At 49.7% G+C, this 14430-nt stretch overlaps 2 protein-coding genes across 3 annotated transcripts in view; one reads left to right on the top strand and one right to left on the bottom strand.

The window, feature by feature from the left end:
- Positions 1-14430, bottom strand: part of CDK5R1 (cyclin dependent kinase 5 regulatory subunit 1) — a 50552-nt gene that overhangs the window by 17814 nt on the left and 18308 nt on the right. The window contains exons 2-5 of the mRNA XM_045044203.1: positions 13834-13932; positions 5260-5432; positions 1312-1549; positions 887-1015 (exon numbers count right to left, since the gene is read on the bottom strand). The gene's annotated coding sequence lies outside the window, so the exon portion shown is untranslated. The remainder of the gene's footprint in view (positions 1-886; positions 1016-1311; positions 1550-5259; positions 5433-13833; positions 13933-14430) is intronic.
- MYO1D (myosin ID) overlaps positions 1-14430 on the top strand; it is a 362829-nt gene that overhangs the window by 335394 nt on the left and 13005 nt on the right. The gene's annotated exons all lie outside the window — the stretch shown is intronic.

Here is a 14430-nt window from a genome sequence, read left to right as displayed (position 1 = left end):
GTCTGAGCCTGTTAGGGTAGAGGTGTTTATGACACTTTCCTAAGAAACCCCTTTTTTTTTTAGTTGTGAAATTGAGACTGGGACTTTCTCCCCAGTAGAAGAAAAAGTTGATGTCAGAAGGAAGCATGCTCCACCAAGACAAAAGCAAAAGGATGCTTTTATTATTATTATTATTATTATTATTATTATTATTATTATTATGGGGAATTTTAAAAATATACCCATTTAGTACCCCTCTCCCCAAACAATAGATATACTTTCCCATGCATAGAAAAGCACCAGCAGACTTTTTTTATGGCCTTTTTCCAGTAAGGAAACGGGTTTATCCCCGATTGTAGCAGCCCTGTAGTAATCATAATAATAGTACCAGCAGATGCTGGGTAAGTGCTTAGGCTGCAGGCACTGTGCTAAGAAAGCTCTTTGCCATGGCTCATGACTCTTTGATCTTCACAAAATCTGGATGAGGGCGATACGACTGTGATCCCCATTCCATGACCAAGGAAGCGTGTGTTTGGAGAGGTGTAGAAATTTGCCCAGGGCACACTGCCTGGCAGTGCGGACGCTCAGTTGCCCCAGTTCCGTTATTTGTCACAGAGGCTAAATGGACTGGTTTTTTAGAGACTCCTCAGTTTCCTGTGGAGTTTTTTTCTGCGTTTGATTTGCATTTATTTCGCCCTTTCGTTATTGGTGAGACCCGGTGCTTCCTTTTCCTCCCAGAGATTGGATGAATGGGTGCCGAATTGGAGAGCAGAAGCCCGGGTGAGGGTTTCGCTTTCACCACTCACCACCTCAGTGATCGTGCACAATTCACCATCCCCCTGCACCCGGTTCCTTGTCTGTAAAATGAAGTTGCAGGAGTATAACAGGGGTCCACCCCTGTGCTCACCCCCTCTCTCCCCTGCGGTCCTGCCTGCTCTTTCCCTTCCTTCTCTTCCGGGCCATCCTTCTCACATGCAGTGGGTGGGCAGGGGACGTGGTGTGAGGGCCGGCTGTTGTCCAGGAGGCTCGGGGGACCCTGAGAGAGTGAGGACATCAAGCGGCGTGATGTTGCTCGGTGGAATGCACAGGTGAAGCCGGACCCCCTCAGCCGCGAAGCATAAATCGGACTTGGCTTTAGGAGCTCTGCACCCCTGCTCGGGTTTCTCCTGGGTCTCCCTATCCTTAGCATCCTCACACTGCCCCTTAGCCTCACACCGGCTTTATACCGGGTCGTCCCGTCCTCCCCCTGTCCCTCCCCGTCTCGGCCTCACATCTTGCTCCGTGCCCCAGTCCCTTGGGAGTCTGCTGTCGGTTTGGGTAACGGGGTCTCACCTGCAGGTGAGATGTTCTCAGATGTCCCCTCCAAATCCCGTAGTGCTTTAACTCATCTTCACATCAGACATTTGAAAGGCCTCCAGGAAATGAGGGTAGTTTGGGACAGAACTCTTTCCTTCTGGTTTCCAATGGGAAACCAAAAGATCCATAGGTCTGGTGGTTTCTGCTCACCATTAGGAGACAAAATCACACCTTCCATGTGGGATGGGAGTCAAGACAAAAAGTGGGTGATGCCCTGTGAAGATAATGTATTTGATACCATTTAAAAATTTTTTTAATGTTTTATTTATTTTTGAGAGAGAGAGAGAGAGAGAGAGAGAGAGAGAGAGAGAGCATGAGCGGGGGAGGGGCAAAGAGAGAGGGAGACACAGAGCCTGAAGCAGGCTCCAGGCTCCGAGCTGTCCACCCAGAGCCCAACGCAGGGCTTGAACCCACAAACAGCGAGCTCATGACCTGAGCTGAAGTCAGACGCTTAACCAACTGAAACACCCAGGAGCCCCAGATACCACTTTAAATTAATATGTCCTTTAACCACAGAACATAAAATTATTTGTTCATGGAGGATATGTACCTTTTATTAGACATGAATGTGTGGAATATTTCAGGGAAATCGGGATTTATTTCATCGAGGGCGACTGGTTAGGGTTCTGTGGACAAAGAAGTCATCACCACCCATATCCCTGCAAATTCACGTTTCCCCAAATCATTTTAAATTTTTGGCCACTCATTTCACTACTTATGTATATTTAAGTATTCCTTCAAGCTCTGCCTCCCAAACATAGAAGCGGCTTCTGTGAGGCATTGAAAATTCCTCTTTCACTTCCTCAGACTCCTTCTCAGTTTGTTCTTGATTGTGTGGGAATTCGTGGGCCTTTATCACACAGAGTCAGCCTCTAAAGGAAAACTGCTTTAATGTCACTGTCATAACGTTCATTCCAGACTACAGAAATGCTGTATATCGCTTGGGCCTTGTCCCTATTTTAGGTGTGTTTCCAAGGAGTAGGTTGGTTGTCATGGTTTAGAAGAACTTTGCTGTCAGGATCCAGTAATACCAGAGGGAGGCACAGGCCATCTGTCCCTCAGGGAGAGGTCTTCAGGAAATAAATAGCCTCTGGCCAGAATGTTTGAGATGTTTCTCTGCTTAAAGTACAACTCAAGGTCAGATCATTTCTCAAGGCCCACTTCTAGAATTCTGAGCTTCCAGAATTGAGGTTTGGTCTTTTAGGTCAACGTGTAGAAAGATAGTGTGTTGTCTGTAGGCTTTCCCCAGTCGTACTGGTCAGGAAATGCCGGACAAAGGGGCTAATTCCCTGCCCCTGTGTTCTTAGCTTCTTCGTCCTTCTGTCCCCTGTTCCACCTCCATCGTTCCACCTGCAAGGAAGACGAACGTCGCCTTGCCAGTCATCTTTGAATACAGGAAGGTTAGAGTTCTGGAATGCAGGCATAAGAGCAGTTCGCATTAGTTTGATTTTAAGTTTATTTATTTTGAGAGAGAGAATGCATGCACTCGTGCACGAGTGTGAGGGGAAGTGGGGAGAGAGAGAGGCAGAGACAGAATCTTAAGCAGGCTCCGCACCGTCAGCGCACAGCCCGATGCGGGGCTCGATCTCACGAATTGGGAGATCATAACCTGAGCCAAAATCAAGAGTCGGACGCTTAACGGACCGAGCCTCCCATGTGCCCCCACGTTTATTGCTTTTATTCAGTTTTTCTGTCGGTGGCTCTGGCAAGGCCTGGTTGAGAATCCTTCCTTACCCTGGGATCCCAGGGTGACTTCCAAGATTAGCACAGAACACAGAGGACTCTTGGAATGGACACAGCACCTGTCTAGCCAGACAGAGCCAGTTCTGTTGGTCAGGAAATGGCACTCCGGTCAGATTCGGTGTGCTCTCATCCCTGGGAATGCCACAGTCCTGGCCACGGCAGCTGAGAGCAGAGCTGCTGGGAGCCAGCTCCTGCCAACCCACACCACCCCATCACACGCCTGTTATTCATCAACATGCCTCTTTAATATCTTACAAAGTGTGATGCTCCAGACCCAGGCAAGATGTGTCATAAAGGGGAGACTTCGCCTGGCGGATAAAAAGGCATGTGTTCCTGCCCACGTTTTTGCTATTCGCTGAGTTTTCAGAAACTTCCCAACCACACCCCCTTGGTCTTTGTTTGAGTTCAAAGGGAGGCATCTGTGCTAACAGGATGTTTCTGGGCTCAGTCCCTATTGCATTCGGGAGGCTGACCTTGGGAAGTCCTCTCTAGAGACTTCATTTGAGCCCAGTGCCCAGGCCATCCCCCTCAGCTAGTGTCCCACCATGGGCTCAGCAGTTACAGAGATGGTGAGTTTCTGCCCTCAAAGGGTAGTTTCACGAGTCTCTCCCTGTTCGTGCAGAAATACAGTCTGAGAGATAATAGCATGAGGTTGGGCTCCAAGTACCAAAAAAGAAAAAACAAAAAACAGACTGATTTTCTGGGGCAGGAATCTGAGCAGGAAAATTGTCATGTGTGGCAAACGGCTGCAGGATGATTCTCGCGGCCTCAGTCTTCAGGGTTCCAATAATCCTATTTCACATGTCTGCAGGGGTAGCCCTTTCTCCCCCCACCCCCCCACCCCCCGCTTTTTAGCATTTCTGGCCAATATATATGCCTGGTGTAAAGGAGAAAAACGAAAGAGCCTGCAATTCACCCAGATACCCCATTTCTTAGTGTTCTTGCCTTAAACCAATCACACCCTGTTAGCTGACCCAAATCCATATCCCCATTCCCTTTCAGCCACCCAGTGAGCTCAGTGTGCCAGCAGATGAGCTAAGCCCCAAATCATCACCTTCTCTAGAAAGACAAACAAATAAAAACAGCCGGAAGGGGGGAGGGTGGACGGGGAGGGGGTGCATAAATGATGCATTAAACTACAGTCTGGAAGGAGCTGGCGCTGCCGGGCCTCCTCGGTGGGCGTGCGTGTGTGTGAGCACACATTTTCCACCCGCAGCACCCCCGCCCCAGGCCGGCAGCGGCGGCGGCCTGTCAATGTCAGAGGGAATCGCTAATGCGCGCGTCGCCATGGCGACCAGGGGAGCGGCGGAGCTAAAAGCAGCAGCCTCTGCGGGCCCGCCTCCCCCGCCGCAGCCCACCCTGGGCTCTGCGGCTTCTCTTTGTCTCGCTCGCCGCCTGCGCCCCCACCTCCGTCCCAACCCCCTCCTCTTTCCCCCTCCCCCTCGCCTTTGTCGCCTTGCCCCCCACCCTCCCGCTGCAGGTATGGGGTGGGGGAGGGGGCCGGGGGGAACTGGGCCGGTCCACACGCGCCCCTTTGCTAATCTTGGAGACTTTAATGCCTCACTTGAAACCAGTCTTTTCAAAGGGGGATCAGGAGAACAGGAGCTGGTCTTTCTCACCTGGACGCCCATCCGTGGCTCCTTGTCCCTGTGGCCGTGGCCCTCCCTCTCTGGCCACCGGCGCGCAGGACAGACAAAGGAGGTCAGGTGCTGCCCACTTTGCCCTCCATCCCCCCACCCCCCACCCCAGTGACTCGGACCTGGAAGTCCTGCAAACTCACTGCATCCGGGCCTCAGAGAGCTCATCCACTACGAGCTCCTTATCTAGGTGAGGTTGCTGCCCCCAGATCAGGACGTCCAGGGCTTGGGCTCTTTGGGTTGGCAGTGTGTACCAAAATGTGCCAGGGTCACCTGGTAATTAAGGGTGCTGAGGCCACAGTAATGACCCCCAACCCATAAACCCTTCTGTTATCCACCTGTGTCCTGGGGCAACAGAGCAGCTCTAGTGGAGGGCACAGCTTAACACGTCAGATTGTCTTATGTTCTAGCTGATGCCCTCTTCTTTACAAGAAAAAGTAATAATCACACAAAAAGAAAACATTTGTGATACAGCCTGGTCTAAAGAAACAGTTTCTAGATACTAGCTGTGTCTATCCAACACATAAGTAGGCATTTGGTTTACCTGTAGGCATTGAAACGACCTTTTCCATGTTCTGAAAGTCACACTCAGCATTTAAGTGATGAAACGCTGATTCACAGCCCAAAGCCGGGACCGCTCTTGTCATGGCCCTGAGTCAGTGGCTCTCTAGTATCCTCTGGTTTCCTCAGCATACCGTGGCCCCATTGCCATCATTCCTACATCAGAAATAAAAGGCATTCTTGAGGATGGGTATGGCTGAGGTTTCAGCTTTAAAGTCACCCGCTGATAAATAAATGAATTTATCCTATATAGTCACACACAAAAGTTGTCTGGACCACTGATGGCAAAGTGGAAGTGCAGGTGCCTGTAGGGAGGGGGCCAAGAGGCCAGAGGACAGGGTAGAAGGCAAACTTGCTTTCCCTACATATACCCTCATACCTGTGGGTGTTAGACCATGTGCATTTATTATTCACTTTTTAAAACAAAGCATGATATTAAAATTTAACATCACTTCCTCGAGAATGCATTTCCTCATTTCCCCCAGAGTAGATCTATGTGATTCCATAGCACCGTGTACTGTTTATGTTCAGTGCTTTTCCCAGAATCCTGGCTAAATGGGGATGAGTGTGTAAGTCTCCACACCAGACTGTAAGCTGGGGGGGGGGGGGGGGGGCAGAAGCAAGATCTGACAGAGTGATGGGGCCAGGGGGTTGGCAGGTTGCTTATCTCGACGGCCCTCCTCCAAGCTTAGTGACCTTTCAAAAAATTTTTATTTTTTTAATGTTTATTCTTGAGAGAGACAGAGCATGACGAGAGGGGCAGAGAGAGGGGGAGACACAGAATCCCAAGCAGGCTCCAGGCCCTGAGCTGTCAGCACAGAACCTGACGCGGGACTCAAACTCACGAACCATGAGATCGTGACCTGAGCCGAAGTTGGATGCCTGACCAACTGAGCCACCCAGGCGCCCTGCTTTGTGACCTCTCAGAGGCTCAACCCCTCCTGTGTCAAATAGCTCTATAACATACTTGCTCCAAATAATTCTTGTGTAATTGAAATGCATCACAATAAGAAACTTGATGAATCAGTTAAACTGTATATAAAGGGAACCCTGTCATTTGCCAAAGCAGTTCCCAAGCAGCTGATTGGAGCAGTTGTGTGAGGCAGGTCAGGGCCAGCTCTTCTTCCAGTCGTTCTGGAAGCTCTGGTGATCCGCAGTACGGTGTGGCTCAGGAAGCCACCTGGGGCTTAACAGCACCAACGTCCGGGGGCCACACACACACCAAATGAGTCAGTCTGTAGGAGTGGAGCCTGACCACTATCAGGGCCCTGTTTTGCAAGTGCTTCTCTAGTCATGGTGCACAGTCAAGGTTACGAATCATTGCTCTGTGGGCTTCTCAGAGGAAGTGGGGACACTTTGCTCACCAAACCCAGAGATTCTATTTCGGCCAATAAGCTGATGCTAATACACTTTATCCTGGACAAAGAGATGATTTGCTTTAGCCCACTTCAGGTTGTTTCAGTCCTGCTCGTGGAACCTCTCCCTCTCTTTGCCTTAAAAAGCCTGTGGGTCCCCTTCTGCGATAGTCGTTTGAAACAAATATGTAACTATCTATCCAGGGCACGAACCATTTTTCAGACTTGCCCGGGCAGCAGTGACCTAAATATTGCTCAGGGTGTCTGACTTCCAGCCCCAGAGGAAGAGTGTATGTGGTTTGCTTGTTTTCATGCTAATGAAGTTGAGCCAGTAATGCAAGGTCCCCATCGGGATGGCTGAATCATTCGATGCTATGAAATCGTTCTTTAGACAGAAAGCAGTGGAATAGGGTTATTATGGAATTGTTCATTTTTCAGCAGAATCACTCAGGCACTCATGCAATCTAATTTGTTGTGCCATTTTTCATTGTCAGGAGATAAACACTGGAGGAACGTTGGTAGGAATGCCTCAGCCCATTGTACCAGCCAGAGTAGATCTTTGGAAAGTGTGACTAACCCATTTGTGAGCCAACAGGTGTAGAGGTGGATTGTTCTGTCCTCTCTCCCAGGGGACCCCGCAAGCAGTAAATAAGGCCACTAAGGCTGTACACACACAGCAGGGAAATCTGCCCACCAAGATATTAGATGCAACTGACTTTCAACTAGAGGTGTGCCTACACTCGAGGTCAAGGCAAATTTGGCTAGCAGCCACCTGGGGGCACTTCCCGTTGAACTCTCTTAGGAGACTGGGCGGCAGGGAAATCAAGGTTAGTCTTGGGCTCTTTAGTTAGTGATCATGGAGAGAACTGGAACTCTTCATGGCAGGCAGCAAAAGCTCAGATGTGGCTTAAGAGAGCCCACATTCCCATTTCCAGCCAGCATGCTCCAGCCTGGATCCATACAACCCATTTCTGGGAACTTAAAAAGTAAGAGAGCAGTTGCATAGACTTGAGACCCCATGGGGCTTTTGATGTGTCTACCAGCAACAGCATGGTGAGTGGTTTCTGTGATGTGGGATTCCTGAACAAGAAGGACTGGACCACCGCCACTGGTTCCTCTCTCATTACAGGGCCAGAAATAGATGCCCCATCCCAGGAAAAGGGAAATAAGGCTGCATGGAATGTTTCATCTGTTGGAATATTGTTCTGTGCTGCCTGACAAGATTACTGAGTTCTCAGTTCTATAGCAGTGGCGTTGAGTAAGAGTCTGAAAATTGATGCATTATGTACTCGCTTAAAATAGCAAATGCAGAATAGAAAAACCAGAGCTGCTAAGAAGTGTGCGGAACATATTGATAGAAAGGCCTGCTTCGCCTCTGTTATTACCAGCATGAAAGGGTGTATCGGAGCAGGGGGCAGATTTTCCATCAAAAGCATTCGTGTGGTGAAGGCTTCCGTACCGCAGTGAGACGAGGGTACATTTTTTAGCTAACATAACTGCATGCAAACCCTTCTGTTCTCAAACAGGTGGTAGAAAGTGGGCAGTTTGTTTCTTTTCATCTCAGGGTTCTGGAGTTGGTTTATGAGATGGTTGCTTCTGTTTTAAACTCTTTGAATTCCCCTCAGAACAAAAATCCCCAGTGCCTTGCTGCCTAATCAAATATGCTTCGCCGTGGGTTACAGTTGCCTGGATGGGCAGCAAAATTTAGTAAGAGTGAGGTGGAAAATGTATAAAAAGAACTGTGTCATCATCATTTGTCGGCTTAAATGGGATTTTTTAAGTACCCAAGAACAAGTTGAAAGGACCTTCTGGGATCACAAGCCTCTCGCCAGCATGGCCCTAGAAGGTGGCAGAGTTGTTGGGTGAAGGGCTGTCCTTGATCAAGCGAAGAGGCCTTGAGACACAAGGGCTCCTCTGGCCTCACGTCAGTTGTTGAACCAACCTCCTAAACGTGAGAACCTCCTTCACTGAAGCACTTCACTCCATTAACAGACGTTCATGGAGCACGTACTCAGCACCAGGCTCTGTGCTAGCCACTCTGCCTGGATTTTCTCCACCTCTCACCAAAGCCCTTGGGGAGAGAGGGCATTGCTCCCTGTTAATTAACTACCCCCATGGAGGAAACTGAGCTTCAAAGGAGCAGGTGATGGGCCCGGGCCAGACAGCTGAGCTCAAACCCCAGACCAGCTAATTCCAAAGGGCAGGTTCCCTCCACTGTGCCTCGTGGTCTCCTCCCTTGATTAAGCAGCATTCCTAGAAATACAAAGAACCTAGAGGTCCCCAGGCCCCGGGTCTGCCCTACCGCTGCCACCACTATCTGGAATGGCCGACTCTCAGGTGTGGTATAGTCAGTTCCACAAGACTGCTGGGTGTCCGAGGGAAATCACTTTTTCCAGGCTCGGCGAGCAGCACTTGGATGTGGTAACAGCCCCTAAACGGGGACTTGAACTAACCATTGAGTAAAACATAATTTGCCAATTGTCATGGGACACTGACCAGTTTCCAAATGCCTGTAGGGCACCACAGTTTTAGAGAATGTGACCTTCTGTTTGCAAAGCCAAGATTTCTTTTCATTTTTCTCTTTGTTATTTCCTTTATAATGTGTACTATCGCTCCTAGAAATACTGCTTTAAAAGTTTGGGTACTTTCAGATAAAGATTGCTGGAAGGAATGGTGGGGAAAGTGTAAAAAAAAAAAAAAAAGGTAACATTTAACAGGGAGTTTGAAATACTAAGGGGCTCGGAATGGGGGAGAATGGCAGCCAGGTCGCAGAAGGCACAGTTGCTCAGACAGGCTGCTGTGCTTGCCACGGTTAACAGTGCATTTTCAAATTCTAGGCTTATTTGCCTAATAGAACACAGCACCACAATCATATTGTAATAGCATGCGTGAACAAAGTAGGTTTTGTGAAACAGTTGTGATACATGACCTGCCTTACCGGCTCATGTGTTTCTCTTAAGAAAAGGAGAGCAATGAGTTGTGTACCCCTGAGTCGACATCATACGTCATGCGTAGTGAAACCCTTTGGATGATTTTCCAGAGGAAGTTCAGCTTCACACTGGCCAAAACCAAACTCATTCTCTCTCTCCCCTCACCCAAGCTGAAGAGCTAGGAACATTGGTAGACTCCCTTTCCCCACCTACATTAGTCAGTCACCAGATTCTTACCCTGATGCATCTCAGACTTAACTCAGCTTTGCCCTCTTACCGACCACAGTCCTTACTCCCTTGATTGGCAGTTTCCTAACTGGTCTTCCAGCCTGAAAATGCCTACATCAATCTCTCATCCACATACCTGCTTCCTCTCTATCAATTTTACATATTAGCTTTTTATTAAGCACCTACTGTATGCCAGCCACTCTTTCAAGCACAGGGGCTATGGAGAAGGTTCCACTCCCATGAAGTTTACTTTTGGGAAGGGGGTGGGAGCCAGAGGAAGACACAGTGAGCAAGCCAATCAAACAAGTCAGTTTCAGATCATGGTATGTGCACAGAAGAAGACAAAGTATTATCTATCTTCCCTCCTTGAGATCCCTTAAGGATGTCCCCATTGCCTACAAAGTTAAGCCTCAACTCCTTGCTCGTCTTCTACCCCAGCCTGTCTGGCTGGCCTCGGCTCTCACCACCCTCTCCCAAACACACTTTAATCCTGAACTCCAGTCCCATGCTTGCCGTTTTCTGCACACGCTCTAAATTTCACTTTTAGGTCAAGCTTCAGGGTTATCTCTAAGTCCTCCTCACCCTCCGAGGGGCAGTTCATTGCCTCCTGTCTGTAGGGTTCTAGAGATCTCTGTGGGCTGGGGAAGCCCAGGTAGGCCTCAGGAAGGAGGCACAATTAGAGCAAGGGGGATGTTATCAAAGGAAGGAGAGACACTGACTATGCTGGGCGAGCCCACTGGGCTCACTGGGAGCCTGTCGTCATGGAGAGAGCCCAGTTTGTTCAGACAGTGTATCTGCCTAGCAGAGCCATGGGCCACACAGCCCAAGAGGCTGCCCCTCTCGACAAAAGCCTCCACGTCTGCCTGGTGGTGGGCACTTCCCTCCACTCTGAGCTTCCTGAACGCACTCTCTAGACCTCATGATGCCAACTCAAGCGCCTTATAGAGTAGCTGTTTAAGTCTGCCTCCCTCCAGGGGCTGGAGCTCCTTCAGAACAGAGCTGTTTTATTATTGATCTTGCAGCCCAGAGCCTTAGACACAGATGTTTGATGTAGAATGTGTTTCAAGACAATGCTGACAAATTCCTGAGCCTGTGAATAAACGTTTTTTTGTAAGTTTATTTGAGAGAGAGAGTGAGCGGGGGAGGGGCGGAGAGAGAAGGAGAGAGAGAACCCAAGCAGGCTCCACACTGTAAGCACAAGAGCCTGATGCAGGGCTTGGACCACAAACCGTGAGATCCTGACCTGAGCCAAAATCAAGAGTCAGACGCTTAACCGAGCCACCTAGGAGCCCCTGGATTTTTCTTGGTTCCTAACACTGTTCAAAAATGCCATCCTTTGGGGTGTATGAGTGGCTCAGTCGGTTAAGCATCCGACTTCAGCTCAGGTCATGATCTCACGGTGCGGGAGTTCGAGCCCCGCGTCGGGCTCTGTGCTGACAGCTCAGAGCCTGGAGCCTGCTTCAGATTCTGTGTCCTCCTCTGCTCGTGCTCGATCTCTGTCTCTTAAAAGTAAATAAACATTAAAAAATGTTTTAAGAAATGCCATCCTTAAAAAATAAAAAATAAATAAAAAAGAGGGGCACCTGGGTGGCTCAGTTGAGCATCCAACTTCGGCTCAGTTCAGGAGCTCACAGTTCGTGACTTTGAGCCCCGCATCAGCCTCGCTGCTGTCAGCCTGTCAGCACAGAACCCGCTTCAGATCCTCTGTCCCCCTCTCTCTGCCCCTCCCGCTGTATTGTGCCAAAAATAACTATTTTTTAATGCTATCCTATAAGTCCCAACCCAGTGAAAATAACTAAGCTTATGTATACATTCTTTTCATGACTCTCTTTTAGTATGTACGCCCCCAGTGTGTAACCCCCGTCAGTGCTCAGTTCTCAGAGCGGGGACTGCGATCCTGTTAGCCCCTCTGTAGAGCGGCCCGGGGCCACACGCAAACAGAAACCCAAATGCCTCTTAATGATGGGGAGTTGAATAGGCAAATATAGGATGGTGTTCCTGACAGGCCACTAACGCGCATCTGTTCAGAAGAAGATGTGGGTCCTGGTGCGTGTTCAGTCCAGTCGTATTTAGCACCTTCATTAATGATGTGAGGAGAAAATAAACACCAGTGTTCACAGATGGTGCTAACTTTGGCAGTGCTGTTAACAGAAGTGTCAAGATAGGAGAAGTAGAGATGTAAGCAGGAAACAGCAAAGATGTTAAAAAAAAAAAACAACAAACTCTCAAACAGATATTTTTTGGTAAAATAAAGCCCCTTAGAGCACAAGCACAAGACGAGAAGTTGTAGGGGAAGGGGGAGGTGGAAGAGAGAGGCAGGAAAGTGGAGCTTTCACACAGATGTCCCCCAAAGGCTCCAGAGCCTCCAGAGGCACCGTCCTCTTGTCAGAGGTGATGCCACATGGCCTGGGTGTCCCCCTGACCCAGCCTGAGATGCAGCTGTGTTCACAGCCGCGGGCCCATTTGTTTTGTGGTAGGCTTTTTGTTTAGTTTGGCGGTGTTGTGTTTTGTTACTTCTGTTTGTTGTTCTTTCCTCATATATTTGAGGGAGCTGAGGGTATGGTTTTGTTCTTACAGTTAGGTTTTCAGAGGCTTCATTATCCCTCGCGTAAAGCGTCAATTTGGGCATTTTGGGAGGGACAGAGGAACGCAGCCTTTAAAGAAAGAGTCCAGATTCCAAATGTATAAATAAAGCAGAATGCAGCATCCTCCCCACCTTGGTCTCCGACGGCGGGAGGGGGAGACAAATCACAGAGCGAGCGGCGGTCCCCGGCACGCGGAGGCCGGGCCCTGCTCCACCTCGCCAGGGCACGGCCGCCCACACACAGGGGACAGCAGCCTGCCGGCGTCCTCCTCAGGGACGCCGAATGGAAAGTCAAGACACCAACACGCACCAGGGAATAGTCAAAACCGTGCACAAACTCTCCAAGCGCCGGGACAGAGCCCCCATTCTTTGGCAGCCTGGAATCAGCCAGGCCTGGCAACGTCAACCGCCTTCGGGCCAGGGGCCGAAGAAGGAAATGCCCAGAAAGAGAAACACACAAGTGGTAAAAGGGGGTCGCGGTCGTAGGCAAGAAAGTCCAAACCTCGGCGTCCTCACAGCCGATGACAAATGCTTTCGAATCTGACTCACGAGCACCAAGGATTAAGGAACCCCGCGCCGCGGAGCTGGTGGCCGGCACGAGAGCCAGAGGAGCGCCTCCGTGTGGGACTGAACAGATGGGGGCTCAGTGGACCCCCTGGGCCTAGGGGTGGGTGGCCTCAGCACTTTGCACGGCGGGGAATCCTTGACCTTGACAGCTTCTCTGTCCCCGTCTACAGCACAGGCATGATCTCAGCGCCTCGTAAGGTTTGGGGAAGCATTGAAAGAGGCACTGCGGATGGCAAAATGTTTAATACACTGCCTCGTACGTGGCAGGTTCTCGATGAACGCGTGGTTTTCAGCCTCCGCTCCCCCAATTCAAGACCGTTTTACGACCGCACGAGGCATGCTGCTACGTAATACCAGCCTTAGTCACCACGTGTGTGTTTACGTATTTTTGTTTCCGGAACTCATCAGTCCACATGTTTGCCATCCTACCGTGTGTTTTTATTTTTTTTTTATTTTTATTTTTTATTTTTTTTTTAACGTTTATTTATTTTTGAGACAGAGAGAGAGCGTGAACAGGGGAGGGGCAGAGAGAAAGGGAGACACAGAATCTGAAACAGGCTCCAGGCTCTGAGCTGTCAGCACAGAGCCCGACGCGGGGCTTGAACTCACGGACCTGAGCCGAAGTCGGACGCTTAACCTACTGAGCCACCCAGGCGCCCCCCATGTGTTTTTATTTCCCTGAGCACTTCCTTAGCAGAGGGGCAGGAGCGCCTACCATGGGAAAGCTTGGATTCACCAAGCGAGGCCATGATTCACTTTGCAAAGGGATCCTTCTCCAAAGAGCATCCCCGTGAGCATGCCTGGTGCCTCTTACTAGGCCTCTCCACGTAAACAGACCCTTGCTCAGAGTGAGGTGCCAGGGGCCCGTGTGCCCGAGAGCCTGACGGACTCACCTCTCAGCAACACTGCTTTGAAGATGAGCCAGGCTGGCCTCGGGTCTTCCGGTTGGTGTCGTATGTCACAGTGAATCCCCGCGACTTTCTCAGTCATGTCTTTAAAAAAAAAAAAAAAAAAAAAAAATTCTTTCTCTAGACTTTTATGCGACTCCTATTTTGTATTAGACGCTGCGCTAGGAGCTCTCAATGGGGGGATGAAAAACACTTCTGCTGTGCTCAGGGCATGTAGTAAAGAGGCAGAGCAGCTAACAAAGTCCAGTGACTATTTTAGTGGCAGGATGCACAGAGCTTAAGGCTTGGACTCTAGCCTCGTTGCCTGGGTTCAAATTCTGGCTGTGCCGTGTGACCTTGGCAGGTACTTAGCCTCTTCAGGCCTTATTTCCTCTTCTGAAAATGGAACTTACCACATGCTCTCACGAGGATCTCACGAACCGGTATTTGCGAGGCACGTACCATATGCTTTTCTGCTATCGTTCTATTATTATTATCCAGACACGCCTTGCTTCATGGTGTGTCCCTTTGCTGTGCTTCACAGATCAAAGATCGAGAAGTGTAATCAGAGTTCTCAGAGGGGCGCCTGGGTGGCTCAGTCGG

This window comes from Felis catus, chromosome E1 (genome assembly GCF_018350175.1).
Source record: "Felis catus isolate Fca126 chromosome E1, F.catus_Fca126_mat1.0, whole genome shotgun sequence".
Lineage (NCBI taxonomy): Eukaryota > Metazoa > Chordata > Mammalia > Carnivora > Felidae > Felis > Felis catus.
Note: the sequence above shows the minus strand (reverse complement) of the source record. Positions and strands in the feature narration are given on the sequence as shown.